At 38.3% G+C, this 16,722-nt stretch overlaps 1 protein-coding gene across 3 annotated transcripts in view; it reads left to right on the forward strand.

Moving 5' to 3' along the window:
* mlip (muscular LMNA-interacting protein) overlaps window positions 1-9,942 on the forward strand; it is a 56,255-nt gene extending 46,313 nt beyond the window's left edge. The window contains exons 13-14 of one of the 3 annotated variants that reach the window (XR_011182334.1): window positions 730-861; window positions 8,846-9,942. The gene's annotated coding sequence lies outside the window, so the exon portion shown is untranslated. Of the gene's footprint in view, window positions 1-729; window positions 862-1,024; window positions 1,823-8,845 lie in introns of those variants that run through there. The other 2 variants (XR_011182333.1, XR_001480344.2) reach the window with 2 other exon arrangements.
* The last annotated feature ends 6,780 nt before the right edge of the window (window positions 9,943-16,722 follow it).

Consider the following 16,722-nt stretch of genomic DNA (forward strand, 5'->3'; position numbering starts at 1 on the left):
TGAAGACAGCAAAATAATGTCCCTGCTGTTTTTTTGTTTGTTTGTTTTTCTGTATATTTATGTCTGGTGAGTGGACACAGTGAGAGATAAAAGAAATATGATGCCAAGGGGGCTAGCTTCAATGTAAGACCTGAACCGGGGGCTTCTGCTACTGTATGTCCTGCTGCAGAGATGTAACAGAATGTTTAAGGAGAGAAAATTCCAGGAGGAAGTTGGCTCTGGGGGTTAGTTACAGCAAGGTGTTAAACTACTTAAAGCACATGTTTTTCTCATGTATACTGACTGCTATGTCATTAAAAAACAGTATGGGAATTACATTAATTAAATCTTTATTTGAACTTTGGAAAAGATCACAGAACATCAGAGTCATGAAGGCACAAATGATATACTGAATAAGGCTGTTAAACTGCTTGTGCTTTTTGTGTCTTTTGTGAACACACACAACCTGTTGTCATGCATTTTGTTCATTAATTAACATGAATTAACAACAAAAATAGAAAATAACAGAATCAAAAAGGACAGTACAATGATATGCAACACTTAAAGATGCTAAAGAATTTGCACTCCTGTACTGTATGTAAACACATTCTTATGAGAATTACGTCTGAAATGTGAGTTAGGCTAAAGGTTTCATTTACAAGTAATTACCTGCTACCTCTTATACTCATCAAAGTCTGCAGTAATCACCTCCTGCTCAGAGCCTCGTCCTTGTGATCCATTCTCTTTCAGCCTCATCCGTGACAGAGACAGCCGGTCAGCCGCCTCGTTCCGTTTCTCCCACAGCAGCTTCCGCGTGGGAACATCCTTGACTGATGACCACAGCCACATTGGAAAAGAGGCAAAAAATCCGCATTCTTCCAGGTAAATAGCCAACTATTAAAATCCACACTTGGACTGAGCAAAGGCCATTAAATCTTGGTAAATAAATTGTCACAAATGACAGGCTTACATTCAGGTTTGAATGATTCCACTCAGAAATGACTGTCCCCTGGTAAATGAAAAATAAAACAGTTTTATGATCCAGGCTTGGCATATGATGGAAGAAGATGAGGCGAGCGACTGTGGCCCAGAGCTCACCAGAGGTTTTTCTCCTGGTTTTGACTCTGGACTGTTTCTCCTCCGGACTCCAAGGGGGAAGAGCCCAAAAGAGCAGGGGGTGGAACTCAAAGCCAAACTGTTGGAAGGGAGTAGAAATTGAAGTAAAACCTTTGTTCATGAGTGATGCTGTTTATAGTCAATAGTTGACAGCGGTGTAAGAAGACATTGAATTAAACAATACGTGTTAAAAATGAATGGTGGCACAGTGGTTAGCAGTGTTGTCTCGCAGTGCTGGGGCTCTGGGTTCGGGGTTCATTGCACGTCCCAGGATGCAGGAATATGAAAAACGTTTGGTTTTATTTATTGCAGCTGTTGTAGAGGTAGTTAAACTGGCTTTCACCCCCCTCAAGCTTTATTTGAAGTGATTACTAAACTACCTGGAAGCACAAAAGGTTTAATAACACGTTGGAGCTACTGCAGCTCAATAGCTAGAGAATACAAGTGTTTTGAGGCTTATATACATTTCTCAGTTACCCGATTTTCTGATAGACCCTCTAACACCTGCCACCTCATCCAATTAATAACAAGATTAAGCTTTCAAAGACTTTCAGTTTTTCAAGCAATTTTACAGTTTTAGTCACAAAATCAAGGATGTACTGTACAGTAGCTGATTAAAAAATTGTACTGTATATACCTACATTAGTATCTTGGACAGCCAAGTAAAAGAACATAATGGTTTCTTTTAGAATTTCTGATCTCTTTGGTTTAGTACAGTGGAGTGTAATAATGTATTTTCTCTATATTTATTTAGTATATATTTAACTACCACATGTTAAGGGAATAAAAATTTGGTGTAATTAAAATGCTCTCTGTAAACCATGCTGTTGTTAAAATGTAGACCAATGTAATCTGGCTTTGACTAAATTGTCCCATTTCCTCCATCCTCTGCTAACATTTAGGGGAACTGGTGCTGAGACACTGTGCAGGTGTAACTGACCCAGTCTTAGGAAATTCTGTAATACTTTAGTGATATTTTAGGCTTAATGTTGTGACATTTTGAGGTGCTGGAAAAGAGAGCAAAGCATTTTCTTCCTGTGATTTTTAAAATATTTTAAAAATTTTTTTGTCTTTGCCTGGTCTCTGTTGCAGTGTTTTCATATGCTGTTCTGCATATTGCTTATCTTGTCTTGCAGAAGGGCATGCGTACTGTATATAAGTCTCTTAGAGCCACACATGGTAACACCTGGTGGAGCACTGCTTTTCCAAGACAAGGCAATACATTTATAATAGCAGCCATAACTGTCATCTTGATAAATCTAACTTTATCCTTGCCAACATTAGAGACTCATCACCCAGTAGTGCAAGGAGAGGGTCCAAAGACAGAGCTGATTAGATCAGTAGAGAAAGTGTCTGAGAGCTGAATTAGTACTGTATATGCTAAGCTTTGAGCAGGACCAAAACATGTGCAGAAGAGTACCTGAAGAGTGTTATTTCTAAAGCATTTGCTCATAATAGATCATAAACATGGTTATATCACTGACGAAAAGTTCCAAATGTGCTAGAGATCCATTGGAACCACGTTTTGGTAAGTCTTGAATAGCCAGTGTAAAACCTGACTGAGTACCACACACCAACAGTTCTACTGTACAGTGTGGTTTTCCCACAGCTGAAAGAGTATTACCACTCAGGCACGAAGTACCTTTCATACTGTAGCTATACTGGTTAGAGTGAGGACTCCTTTGTCAGTCTCATCCTAGCTGGCTTCATACAGGAGGAGCAGGAGCAGAGAGGATCAGCACATCAGACTAGTAACCAACAGAAGGTGCACAGAGAGTGTGCTGCTGTAGCAGGCTGGGGAAACAGAGTACGCTGCAGGCAAGCAAAGCCCAGGGGGGTTATCCAAAACTAGTGAGGGCCATTACCATGGAGACACTGTAGCGGAGCACAAAGGCCAGGGTCTAAGTGGAGAAAAAAAGCTGTCACCAATAGCAGGTGCAAGGGAGATCCAAGAAACATTGACATGAACAAAGAAAGGTCAGAAAAACAAAACATGCAAAGGACAAGAGACAGCTGATTTGAGTACAAACACTACAACAGAAACCAGAGCTGGGTCCGAGCAGCCTTTTAATATCCCAGAATCACCAGGACAGGTGGGCTGGTCATTGCCCCCAGGTGATACAGGTCTCCTGTCAGCCGCTGTCCATGGCAACCGGTACTGAGTGACAGGTGGGCGGAACAGAGGGCGGATGCCATGCCAGTGATAGTTCACCCCGCAGAACAGCAGCCGTTGTCAAAAGTGTCACTACACATTAAATAACCAAATAGCGTGTGAAAAATCAAACTGATCACTTGTGATGGATGAGGTGAAAGTTAAAGCTGAATTCTGTTAATGCACTGAACCATTTTTTTACTAGCATTGTAAAAGTGCTGTAAATCCTTGAGCACATAGAAACACATGCAGTGCCCTTTCATAACTTAGGCTTATGAATGTAATGTAATGACAATATGCATTTGTAGCAATATGTTTTTTTATAAAGTGGAAGTGTTATGTTTAGAAATGTATTCATTATGAGCATTTGTTTGAAATCCACTGTTGCACAAGATTTGCTTTTCTTGTTCATGTTTGCATGAAACTGTTTATAAAATGTCCAACAGAATGGCTGTCAGTGTGTGTTTGTGTTTTGAAGACATGGGAACAACTAGTCCAGTCACTGGAACTTCATTTCTTTTTTGATCAAAAAGAGTTATACTATTTTATGAAAAAGAAAATGCCTGCATCAAATATTGCAATTTCCTCAGGTAATGCTGCAGATATTTAATGCCATTCACATATATTTGGCAACTGAATAGGTAAATGAAGTGACAAAGAGTAGAAAAGTAGAAATTTCTGTATGATTGGTTCTTTTATTCTTCCTCCAGGAACACATTATGAAAAGCTGATTTTCCAAGTGGTGATGACTTAATCCTCGTTTATTCAAATTGTATTGAAATGTCCTAGTCTAACGATAGGGCTCATTACAAAGACGTACTGTAGGAACATTTAGCTCACTGGATGAACAAGGGAAAAACTCCATTAAAGAAAATAGTTATGGATATATCCAATTAAAAAGCACAACAAAAGATAACCCACCTTAAATATCTGTCACTTTCAATGTTACTGGAAGTTCTAATAACACTGAGGGCTGAATCCCATGTTGACAACAATTTGCCCTTCATCAGTGATGCTTGTCTCCTCTTGAGCTGATTCTGCATATCTTTACAGTTCTGCCTTTGACAATCCTGTGAATCCTGAGCTATCTTCTGAACTTGTCTAGAACAGAACTACAGGACAAAAAGCATCACCATTCAATTGAAACTGAATCCAACTGAATTTTGTAAATAAATTATGAATTTGAAACTTATTTTTAATTTCATATGTACAGAGAATGCATTAAAATATCACCTGCATGCAATTTGTAATTATTCCAATCAGATTGAAAAACAACTTTAACTGTACCTTTATAGTATTATATATTATTTTTAGTATACTATTCTATATACAAACTGTTTTACTATCCTGCTACACTGTATCTCCTGAATGGGAAAACTATAGTGAAGATTTAACATGTTTGATCACTTCTTCTGATTTTCAGAACTTGGATAATTGTCATTAAAGGAAGGTTACTGGAGAAAATTCTAAACCATGAAAATGATTTCACTTAAAATAAACTTTAAAAGCTGTACCAGGTTAGAACATAATCGGATATTTGTTCTGATAAGAAGAACAAAGCCATGCACTATGTCCATCAGCCTGAGAAATTGAACTGTGACAGATGAAAGTTTTTGTTCCCTTCAGACAGGCAGTAATTACACTCATTTCTGGGGGATGACATTAGATGGAGGAATCCAATATCATCTTGGCACTCCTCCTACATCTTCTGACATCTTAAGTGTGAATGAAATAAAAGTGAATTATACCTTATTCTTTACCAATTATGACAAAAGCATTTACAGTTCCCTGCAAAAGTATTTAGACCCTTACACAGTTTTCATATTTTTTGCTTTAAAGCTTGCAATCATGACAGTTTGAAGTATCAATTAATATTAGTTATATTCTGTACACAATATACTATACACATTCAAAGAAATAAACAAAAATAAGTAAATACAGTATATAATTTATAGAAAATGCATAAATCATGATTGTATAAGTATTAAATAGCTTTTGTTATGGTAAAACTAAATTAATTTACAGTAGTTGTAACTTCAATGAGCCGCACAGTTAGCAGAGTGGTAGTACACATGATTTCAGAATCAATATACCTTTTTGGTGTCTTTGCATAGTCACTCAAGTCAGGTGGTGAATTTCAGAGCAAAGTATCAGCCACAAAGACGACACCTCAGGGATAAAGACACAGAAAGGCACAGCTCAGAAGAAGAGTGTAACGCATTCCTAAGACCCTTAATACTGTATGTCTCTGAGCATGGTGGTGGTGAAGAATCAGGATGCACCCAAACACTGCCTAGATCTGGCTGTCCCTCCAACTGAACAGCTAAGCAAAGAGGAATACTGGTTATGGTTATATCTTTATAGAATACTACAGTGTACAGTGAAGCCAATAGTGATTAATAAAGAGTTACAGTTCAATCCATATGAAACTTAGAAGTAATAATAATAATAATAATAATAATAATAATAATAATAATTGCTTACACTTATATAGCTCTTTTCTGGACACTCCACTCAAAGCGCTTTACAGGTAATGGGGACTCTCCTCCACCCCCACCAGTGTTTATTCCCCAGGTGTTTGCATGGGTTTTGCAGGGTGCTCTGGTTTCCTCGCACAGTCCAAAGACAAACTGGTAGGTCAATGAGCTTCCAGGTGTGAGTGTGTGTCTGTGCATGTGGACTGAAGCTGCTGTAATTTCCATCAAAGGTGTGTCCAACAAATATTGAGTTTATATGTCTGATATTTATGCTTTCAACATATTTCACTTTATTCATCATCGACATTTATTATATCATATTTTACCTTTCAGTAAGACTTTAGTTTGAGCATTCAGGTTATAAAATATTAAGCTTACAAAAATGTTTAAGTATCATTTTGTAATATCACAAAATAGCACTCTGCAGGAAGAGTCTGGATTCTCTTGCAAGACACTGTATTTAGTCCAGTCACGTATGATTATCAGCTCCTTTAGACAATTTTTTCCCCCTGATCATTCAGTGCAGATAAAACTGACAATTAGAGTAACATGATAACGGTAAATTACAGTTAAATTATGTACAAAACAAAATTTGTTTAGATGTTTCTTCAGCATGTCAGAAAATAACATAATCATTTAAACCAGATCAAATCATTTAATTCAATAATTACTTTCATTTGTTCTTTACTTTCAGTAGTTTTTTTAATTACCTTTAAAACTAAATCTACAATTGCTGAATTCTGGCATTCAAGATTGGCAAACATTTGTTTTTTAATGTTTACCTCAAAAACAGTTTCTTTCACACAACTCAATGGCAAATTAAAATTTGGCCTCGTAGCTTTCCTGCAAGAGGCCTTGGCCGACTCATAATTCGGCCAAGAGCACTACACAACTTAAGTCCTGTGTTGAAACTATACTTTTTATGATCTTGTGTGCCATTTAATTGCAACTCCGATATACAAATATATACAAATACTGCTCTGCATCTCCCAGTTCAGGCATTTTCTTAGGTACATCAAAAACCTGGAAAGACATGTAGTTACTAGTGCTGATGCTTAGTTTTTTTAAAGAAACATAAACTGATATACGAAATAGAGCAGACGCTCCATGCATGCATAACTTGCTCATGTGCATGGGGGTGTTTAAAATCCATTATTTTAATTGCAAATGTTTTCTTCTACTTTTTTCTGTCATTTGGTTCATGGGAAGACCTTCGCAGAGCTGTTGCCATCTGTTGACAGAGAACAACGTCTGGGGTAACCTATACAGCTGCAGGACTGTGAAAAACTAAAATAGTACAGTAGTTACTCCACAACGGGTTAACTAAAAACAACCAGAACCCAGGTGAAATGTAATAAAAGGAAAAATTGAGATTGTGGAAAGATGTAAAGTAATTTTAACTCCTGTGGATGAAAGGAAACATGTGTTGATAAAATAAGCATAGTGGGAAATACCTAAACTCTACTGTTACAACAGTTTTGAAGAATTAGATTATGTTGTAAGTGCAAATATATATATATATGAGAACTCTACTTTTCTAATGAAAGTATTTCAGAGGTTTGTAGGTTTTGAGTAATAAATCAATGTCCTTAAGTCTGGTATACCGAGGGAGTCTACCAAGTGTGTCTCTGAACCTTCAAAATCACTTGCTACTTGTTTCAATGATAAGGCAGATATTCCTTTGAACTTGTGAACAGATTATGCTGAAGATACAACAGTAGCGGTGTATTGAAGGCATTGCACTACACTATTTCTATCAGAAAACACATTCCCAGAGTTCTGCAGAGATACATTCAAGGTTTGTGTTTTGATTGTCAAGATAACAGCCCCGTCCTCAAGACTGAAATCCTTTCTTGCCTGCTCACAATGTAGCTCATTCATGTCATTTCAGTAGTAACTCATTTATCTGCAGCTTTCACAAATCATTGGCGGCGAATCTTTCATCAGAGACAATTTCTTTAGAATTAAGGCAGGATTGCAAGTTTACAATCTTATTGCCTTTGCACTTTTTATGTACAGGCAAACTTCAAAGTACTTCTTCCCCATTTTCTTAATGCTAAAGGCTATTCCTGTTCATGCATGATGTCACAAAAGTCTGTGATATACTCTATATTACCTGTTGGAAATCTTTTGGCACTATATTTAGCACTGTATGAAATGAGAAATGTAAGCAAGGGTGATGTTGGAAAAAACAAGGCCTGGCAGTGACTTGTAGCTGTCGCCTTCAGCTGGCTGCGACATAACGCTTATTGGCTAAACTAACGAATGAGCCACACCTGTGTGGAGGTCTATGCCCTCAATTTACTAAGTGTCCCTCTTACACCCAGGTGTTTCCAACTGTTGTCCACTAGCTGTGGCTGGAGTCGCGGGTCAGATAGGTTTTAAGACCAGAATGTGTACCTGTCATTCTTATACACGATAAAATAAAATACCAGGTGATGTGAATACCTTTGTGCTGTATGCTAAGTGCTAACAGTAAGTCATGGGGAGGAGGAGGAGGGATGCATGAGATACTGTATAAGGAGGTTTGTGTTTGACAGACAAAATACAGTACACAGCTCTGGGACATGCTGTTGGGAATGATTATGACTTAGAACAGCTGGGGTGAAACGGCTCCTTGATGGTTTAACAAATAGAAAGAAAGGTAACTTCACTAGGGATCAGCCAATATCAAAGGATATTTCGGGGTTTTTTTGCTCAATACACCTTTTCTGACAGTTTTCTAGCAATTAGATGCTGATTTGTTTTCATCATCTTTTAAAACATTAATCCCAAAGACCAAAATGTTTCAAAGACATATGTTTCTTTGTACAATAACAGATTAAGTGAGTTTGGATTAAATATAAATAGATCACATTATAATGCTTTCAAGTTAAAAAAGTCTTTGAGGGAATTAATTAACATCTTGTACAGTGTAGGACTCTATCATTCAAATATACAGTATATAATGTATCTTTGAGAGTTTAACTTTATCTTTAAACTTCCAATGCAAATGTTATTTGTGGCTTCCAAGAGCAAAGCGCTTACCTGTTTAATGCAAATCCTTTGGTTTATTTCATTTACACTAAATATACACTTCTGTTCTTGACAGTCATTTTCTTTTGTCCTTTGTCTCTCTCAGGGCATCGGCTATTATTTTGATAAGAATGCAAAATGAAAATGAAAGACGTGAGTGATCTTAAAGTGTTTTCATACTGGGCTGGTGTGTAATCATCCCACTGAGATACTTCTAGCATGGTATCAGATGAATATCCCATCTTTACAAACCAAAATGAAAACGGTGTGTGTAGAATGTGGAGTGCTTGTGATGAATGGAGGAAACTGAGTGCCCTGTAGCCTTGCCCTGACAGCAGCAGAGTCCATTGAAATACACCAGTGTACACCTCCCTACAGGATATTCATGCCTCCATCCATTTCCTAACGGCTTCTTCCAGTTCAGGGTTGTGGGGGAGCTGGAGCCTATCTAGGCAAGCAGCAGGCACAAGGCATGGGTCCACCATAGGGAAGACAGACACGCACACTATGAAGAAGTTTCCAGAAGCCAATGAACCTACCAGCTTGGCTTTGGACAGTGAGTGGAAACCAGGGCACTCAGAGGAAACACATGCAAACAAGGGGGGAACCAACAAACCACACAGATTGAAGCCCAGGTCTGGAATTGAACCCAGGAATGAAACAGTGAAGCAGCAATGCTCACCACTGCACACCCATTCAACCCCCTGAAGAATCTCATCATACAGGATGTACTGTAAACGCAACTTGCATGTTATTGTTTTCATCAATATGAGTTACTGAAATCATATGCGTAGGCTTCAAAGTACGAAGTGAAGGTTTACTCCATGCTGAAAGGAGAAGAAAAGAAACTCTTTAGGCTGTGGAGCCTTCTTCGGGTCAAAACGTTGTTTCTTTTCTTCTCTTTTCAGCATGGAATAAACCTTTACTTCATGCTTTGCAGCCCACGCCTGCTGATCCAGCTCCCTGCCTGAACTAATGAGAGAATAGTCGTCATTGGGTTAGCAGAAGCACTTTATTTCTTATCTTTTCTGTATTATCTGGGTGTTCGAAATGGAATAGATCCATCAGGAAAACAGACTATCATTACCTTCTGCATTGTGGAAGAAATAACAGAAAAACAATTATCTCCCCTGTTTGTGCATATCTGGCTGTGTGATCACCTGACAGTTACTTGCCCTCCATGGCACACATGTTATTTTGAATGAAATGGTAAATAAACATTGACCTTGAAGAAGACTTTTTTGTTGTTTCTGTAGCTTACGGAAATATACCGTAAATAGATGTAAACGGACCTGCACAGATAAGCTATTTATTTGATATATTTGCAAGTACAAGTAACTTTGGACAGTGACATTTAACTGTTATAACTTGGGGATAAATGTTTCTTTTTGCAAACAAACATTTTGCACAGCATGATCACCACACTCCCTTTTCTGTCACAGCTCAACCTATAGCTGAATCCAAATGACGCAAAATATACAATTATTTTGCAGATTATCTGTACACATCCTGTATTCGTACTTTTAATATTTTTCTACATCATGCCATTTTATATTTAAGAGTAATTCATTGTTTATATTGGATACATTTGTGTGAACTGTGTTAATGTAACTTTTGCACTCATAACTGGGAGAAACACTGCAAGTAAAATTGGTGTTAAACTTTAAACTGCATGCAGTGACCTACACATTTTTGTTGTTAAGGCAAAGACAGTCAAATATCAACCAGACAGGAAATCTCTGAAGGCCACAATTAAATTCTTTTGTTGACTTCTATCACTGCAGTCCATCTTTCCACACATTTCAAGTATCAGTCTTTACTCTCTGGCAGTTTTGCTTTGTCATTTTTGGCAGATTTTACGATCTGATGTTACAAGTCAAATAGCAAGAAAAACATTAATACAATTATTTTAAACTTTCTGCTTCAGAGCAAAATCATCTCTTGTTTTTCATGCCTCATGCCTGTATATTAATTGCTGAATTAGAATATCCTTATGTTACGAGACTGAGGAATCATATGTTTCTCATTGACTTCCCCCGACTCTTCCGGGACACAAGCCACACACACATGCTGTAGGAGAATTAAAGAGCACTACAATCTCTCTGGAGTGTCAGCTCATGAAGGCCTCTGTTGAAGCCATTGAACTCCATGTGTGTGAGTGATATTTCTGTGACAGAATGTCAAGGACATTTTCATGATTTCCCTGCACAAAGGACTGAAAACAGAGGTGCCAATAATTATGGCATTTTTATAATAGTTTTTGGTATAAATGTGTAATAATATGTAATTTCTGTTGATTCCATTGAATAAATAAAGTAAAGCACATTCCACATTAAAATAAATTATATATTGCATAGTGTTTTTTTACAGAGTTGGTTTTTTGCTCATCTTTGTCAAGGCTGTCAATTTGTGAATCATTGCTCTGCATGATTGGCACCTGAAAAGATCAAATTTGATCAAATCAAATACTTTAGGACACTCACCTGCTTCTTCTTAAGCTATTCCAGCTACTCCTTGGTTTTAACCTTGTCATTGTCCTGCTGAAACAAGTTCCATCCCAGTTTAAGGTCTTGAGCAGGCTGAAGTCTTCCACTATGATTCGCCTGGATTTAGCCTTACACCCTTGATCTTGATGAGCTTCCCATACCTGCTCATGAGAGGCAATCTCATCGCCGCTAGAGATGCTGTTTCCTGGGAAATGCCCTCATTTGGATCTGCAACAGCTCGAAGGCTTGGCATTCAAACCAAAAGCTCCACATTTGTCTCATCTGACTATAACACTCTGTGGCATACATTTGCAGTATCATTTTAAATAGTTTGTTTTTTTCAGTAATAGCTTCCTTCTTGTGACTTTTCCATGCATGTCAGTTTTTTCTTTATGATGTGACTGGGGTATTTCTGACTCATGAACGTTTTCTCCCATCTTAACCACTGAAGTCTGTAGTTCTTTCAGCTTTGCCCTTGGAATCATGGTGACATCTCTAATCATTTTTCTCCTTACCTGGTTGCTCAGTTTGGAGGGTCAGTATCATGTTGGCACTGTCTCAGGGGTCTGACTTATCTTCAACATTTTAATGATCGATTTTACCATGTCCAATGGCATTTTCAGCATCTTTGAGCAACATACTGTTTTATAATGTGATTTGTAACAAAGTACAGCTGTCACTTACTGGAAACATGCATTCATGTATTACCTGCATCTGGTATTGACTGGATCCCCTAGAGTGAATAGATCCAAATACTACTCCTAGTCACGTATAAGGTTTGGAAATTAAAAATAACATGTGGCAGACAATATATCTGAGAAACTTGTATTCATATGCCTCTAATGTTTTATGTAAGTGTGCTTCTAAATCTGTTTCCTCTTTCCACTTTAAGTCTTAATGTTCAGTCTCAGCTTACGTTTGAAAATTTAGCTTGGCTGGGTCAGTCAGGTACTGTACATGATCTAGAAAAATCTCCCTGCATTTAGGTGAGCTTCTACCGTAACATTAATTTCTAAATTTTATTTGGATACTTTAGTAGACCTCATGCACAACTTAATTTTCTCAACAGCACTACCATCTTATCTCTTATTTTCTAAGTCACAAAAGGGACTATTACATCTTGTATTGTTCATTCACTGTAGGTTGTAGAATCACCGTAGAAGAATAGTTAGTGCTCTATTCATTACCAAGACAAGTTACATTGCACACAGCTGTGTAACCTTTTTCCTTATTTTATCAGCCCTTATTTTGCTCAGTTCTTTAGCAATGAGGTATGCAGTGCTCCATTTGTAACGGTATTGTGTTCCCAAATAATGCAGTTCTAGAGGGGGAAGAAAATCCATATCTGTACTTTACGACACTATTGTTTTTTTCATAATTTGCCAATTTTCTTCTTCACTTTCTTGCAATGCAGCAAGTCAAGACTGGCAGGTCTTTGAACTTTCAGCACATCAAGAAGAGCTAGAGCCAGGCAGGGGCACTGAGTACAGACAGCATTCGAAAACTGGCCCACAGGGATTCTCTCAGCAGGCTGTAACCCCTTTCATTGTTTTGACATCGAAGTGAGGATGAACCATGAAGTTTTTACTGAACTGTAGCAAAGTCTCTATTCCAAAAATGTGTTTTAATATTCTCAGCACTATTTAAAACATTAATGTCCTATCTTCCTCATATAAGGAAAGGAACAGAAGCAGTGCAATTTTCTCCCACGCCTATCCTTTGAGGATACTGAGGTCGTTTATGCAGAGACCAATTCAAGTACCCATTAAGCACTTCTCATAACAAATTGCACATCTTAAGAAAACTGATTTCATCCGATTCATTTCATTTGTGTACTTCTCAGCTTTCCCCTTCTTTCATTACAATCAATGCTTTTATTCAGTGTTAGTCCTAATGCTAACAAAATGCTTGACATTGCTTGTCCCGAAACACCAGACTTACAGCTAAGCATTTTTCCATCTCCATTGAATTTTCTTGTCACTTTCACTGCCTTTTTGTCTGCCTCTTGTGATTTTCAGAAATTGTCTAAGTCTAAAAGTAGTGATTAGCCTGGTTATATTTGACATACTCATCCATCATTTCACCCATGAAAAAGAAATGTGCCTCAACCAATAATGGATTGGGCAGATCTTAGATCTTTTCCTGCCAAAACAAAAGGACAGATGAGAGAAACTCATTTTAAAAAAGCATACTAGTTTGTAATCAGTTATAGACATTTTATGAACTTTCTGATTCTGTGATATTTCCAGAAAGTCTTCTGGTTAAAATCTTACTTTTGTATGAAATTAGTCAAGTAGTTAAGTTTAAGCAAAAAAACAGCTGTGAAGACCCCTCAGTTTTTAAAATAACTCAGGAAAAAAAAGCTGCAGCTTCTACCACCACCCCCCATCAAAGATTCAGTTTGAGAATTCAAGTTTTTAACTAAAAAAAATTCATTAAAAAATAGTTGGTAATTCAACAAATTTATTTTTTGCTTTGCTTCGTTTCAGATATTTTTATGACACTGCTAGAATTTGTTTGGAGGCTTTAAGAATGGAGTAATGTTTCTATTAATTGCACTTGACAGCACAATGATGATGAGAAATGAGGTCTATTTCCAACTCATAGACAGTATGGTGGCGATCTGGCCCCAAACCCAGTCCAGCTCTGGGCCGGAGACAGGCCTGCAGCTTCACGAGGCGGGGGTTTATTGCCCTTTCAGTCCCAGCAGTGTGCAGAGCGAGAGAAAGGGGGCGCACAGCCACCTGTACTGTAGCTTGCCATGCAGTCTGAAGGGGAAGGAAGCTCTGGGTGCCCCCTTATCCAGGGTGCTGAGGGGGAGAGGAGCTGCCTGCGTGGAAGGGCAGGAGATCACAACAGTATATGAGCTTCCAACAATTAATTCCACACAGGAGTTTGAAAGCTCAGTATGTGAGATTATATAAGGAGATGAATTCTAAATAATAGATGGATATGTTAGAGCAACAACTAATTGCAAATAACACGTGTAACAAGTGAAAAAGCAAGCATATGGGTGAATATCTAACATTTTCCAACAGAGCAGACTTTATTGCCTGTGGTTATGAACATATATTAGTTTAATTGAGGGAATGTTTGTCTTATCTCCAACAGACATGTACAGAGCCCTGACACACATAGGGAGCTGTTGGCACACACTGCCTGCCTCGCGCCACTCAGCTGCTACACCTCAGGGCTGTTCCCAACGAGTCCCTTCCTGTGCGTGAAGAGCTTTGACTTGGAAGAAACCCGGATATGGGGCCTCCATCCAGAAAGCTACTGTAGGCTTTGCTCCAGTGTGTTGGGGATCATAGAACACTGTACAGCACATCAAAAACTGATGACGGGCTAAGTGAACGTGACCTCCAGAACACATCCATCACTGAGTTCAACAAAGGCAGATGCACACGACAAGCGTAGAAATTAAATCCTGACACAGAGTTTCAGTTGCAAATGCTGACTTGTTTCAATGTCTGCTGATCTCCAACATGTATAATGTCAAATTAAGGAGATCTTCACTGGAGGATCTGGATGCAACAAAAATAAAGCCACAAATTGAAGTGCAATTAACTCCCTGTAAGGTTCCCTGACTTCATAATTTACAGCATATATGTGTTCCTTGTATTGCTTGGGAATGAATGTATTCAAATGCTTTTTTATTTTTACCATAAAAGGGATATGTGGTGAGAAAGTAATGCTACCAATCTTTTAGCCTTATTGGAAAAAGAGCAGTGAAAAAAAGCTTTTTTCACATTTTTCAGAAACAAAAAATGTACATTTGTGTCACTTCATGCAGGCCAGCTTTAATAAAGCTCCTTTATTAAATGTGAGGACAGCTAAACCGACAGCATTGTAAACAACTTAAGCTCTTTCGGAACATTAATGACACAAGCATTGAAAGATAAACATCTTAACTTGTAATTTTCCTCAGAAGATAAAGGGATTGTTTTCACAAAAGGCCTTTAGGGGCTACCCCTCCAGCTCAGGGGGGAGGTGCACTGCCATGAGAGGTTCAAACAAAACCATGTGGTCGAAGTTTCCGTACTTCTGAATTACAGGACTCCACAGATAACCGCCTGTCTGATTGTTACACTGGCAGAGTAATTGCTTGCCTGTTTATCTTTTTTTGCCTTTGTAATACAGTACGTAAACATGGCTCGTGCAATGATTTTCAGTCATCTTCAAAAAGTATAAAAATTCAAATAAGTAATGAATAGGATCTCCTGTGCAAGAGCACCCTCTCGCCTTGAAGCACCTCCCCCTGCCATTGACACCAGCTTCATTTTAGTGCAGCACCATGAGGACGGTCCTGCCCATTGTAGAGGTCTCTCAGAACACAATTAATTCCTTCAATCCTATTTCAAATTATTCATTTTTAATGATTGATTTACAAAATCTACAATATTATGTCATGGGGTAAAGGTTAGTTATACAGGACGCTGTGGAATAAGGCTGCAGTCCTCCTCTCATGTACAGTTCTGATTATGCTGAACATAGTCTGCATTGCAATTTCATCACTATCATGACCAGCAGCATAATTACACGAAAGGCTTTCTTCTGATCTATTTCATCCTTATGCCAGGCCAGCATTCATAACTTGACTTTCAATCAGTCTGCCAGAGATGGGAAATATTATTTTCCTCAACACTGGAAGGAAGCACAATCGCAGGAAGTTCTCATTAAAGTGTCTCATTAAAGATCAAATGCTCATAAAGATAGGGATACAACTGGATAATATAGTCAAATATCTAGCTCCTTTTTGAGCTCCTGACTGACTTCTTCAACTTCCTATCAGGGATGGTGCTTACTTCACAACAAACAACTAACAGTATTTCAATCTCTTCTTTCACAAAGATGCTCCAGACTCTTTAAAACAAAACCACCAGAAATCTAAAAAAAACACAGCTGCTTTGTTCACAGTTACAGTGTTCCAAAAGCTTGTTCAGTCTTCCCCTCTTGGGCAAATGGCGCACACAGAGAATCTGGCTCAGGTTCCTGGTTTTTAAACGGTCACCTGACCAATTGTCTTCCAGCAGCTGGTCATGTGACTGAGAGCAGCAGCTGATTTCCCCAAAGCCTCCTGGGGAATGTGGACCAGACAAAGCTGCTATCCTGTCTGAACCTGGTGTGCTCAGGTGTTTCAAATTAAAGTCCAGAAGAAGGTCAAACCTCATCCTGGCCCACTTTATATGGCTAGGTATCACTATTCCAGTGCACTAGCCCACTCATGAGTTTTCTTTTCACATCTCTCTCTTCACCCCAACATCACCCACACAACAAATTCCCAACATATCAGATATCACAGTCACCTTCTCTAAACTCCTTCAAATCCAGACCCAAAACCTTCTTCTGTAGAAGAGCCTTTACCTAACTGGTTCCATTCTTTACCCCTCTGCTTCTACTTTTCTTACTACCACCATCCACGGTCTCCTCTGTGTATTGTAATTGTTTTTTACCTTGTGTATTCTTTTTATTTATTGTTGCAGTCATTCTGAAAAGC

This window comes from Lepisosteus oculatus, chromosome 17 (assembly GCF_040954835.1).
Source record: "Lepisosteus oculatus isolate fLepOcu1 chromosome 17, fLepOcu1.hap2, whole genome shotgun sequence".
Taxonomy (NCBI): Eukaryota; Metazoa; Chordata; class Actinopteri; order Semionotiformes; family Lepisosteidae; genus Lepisosteus; species Lepisosteus oculatus.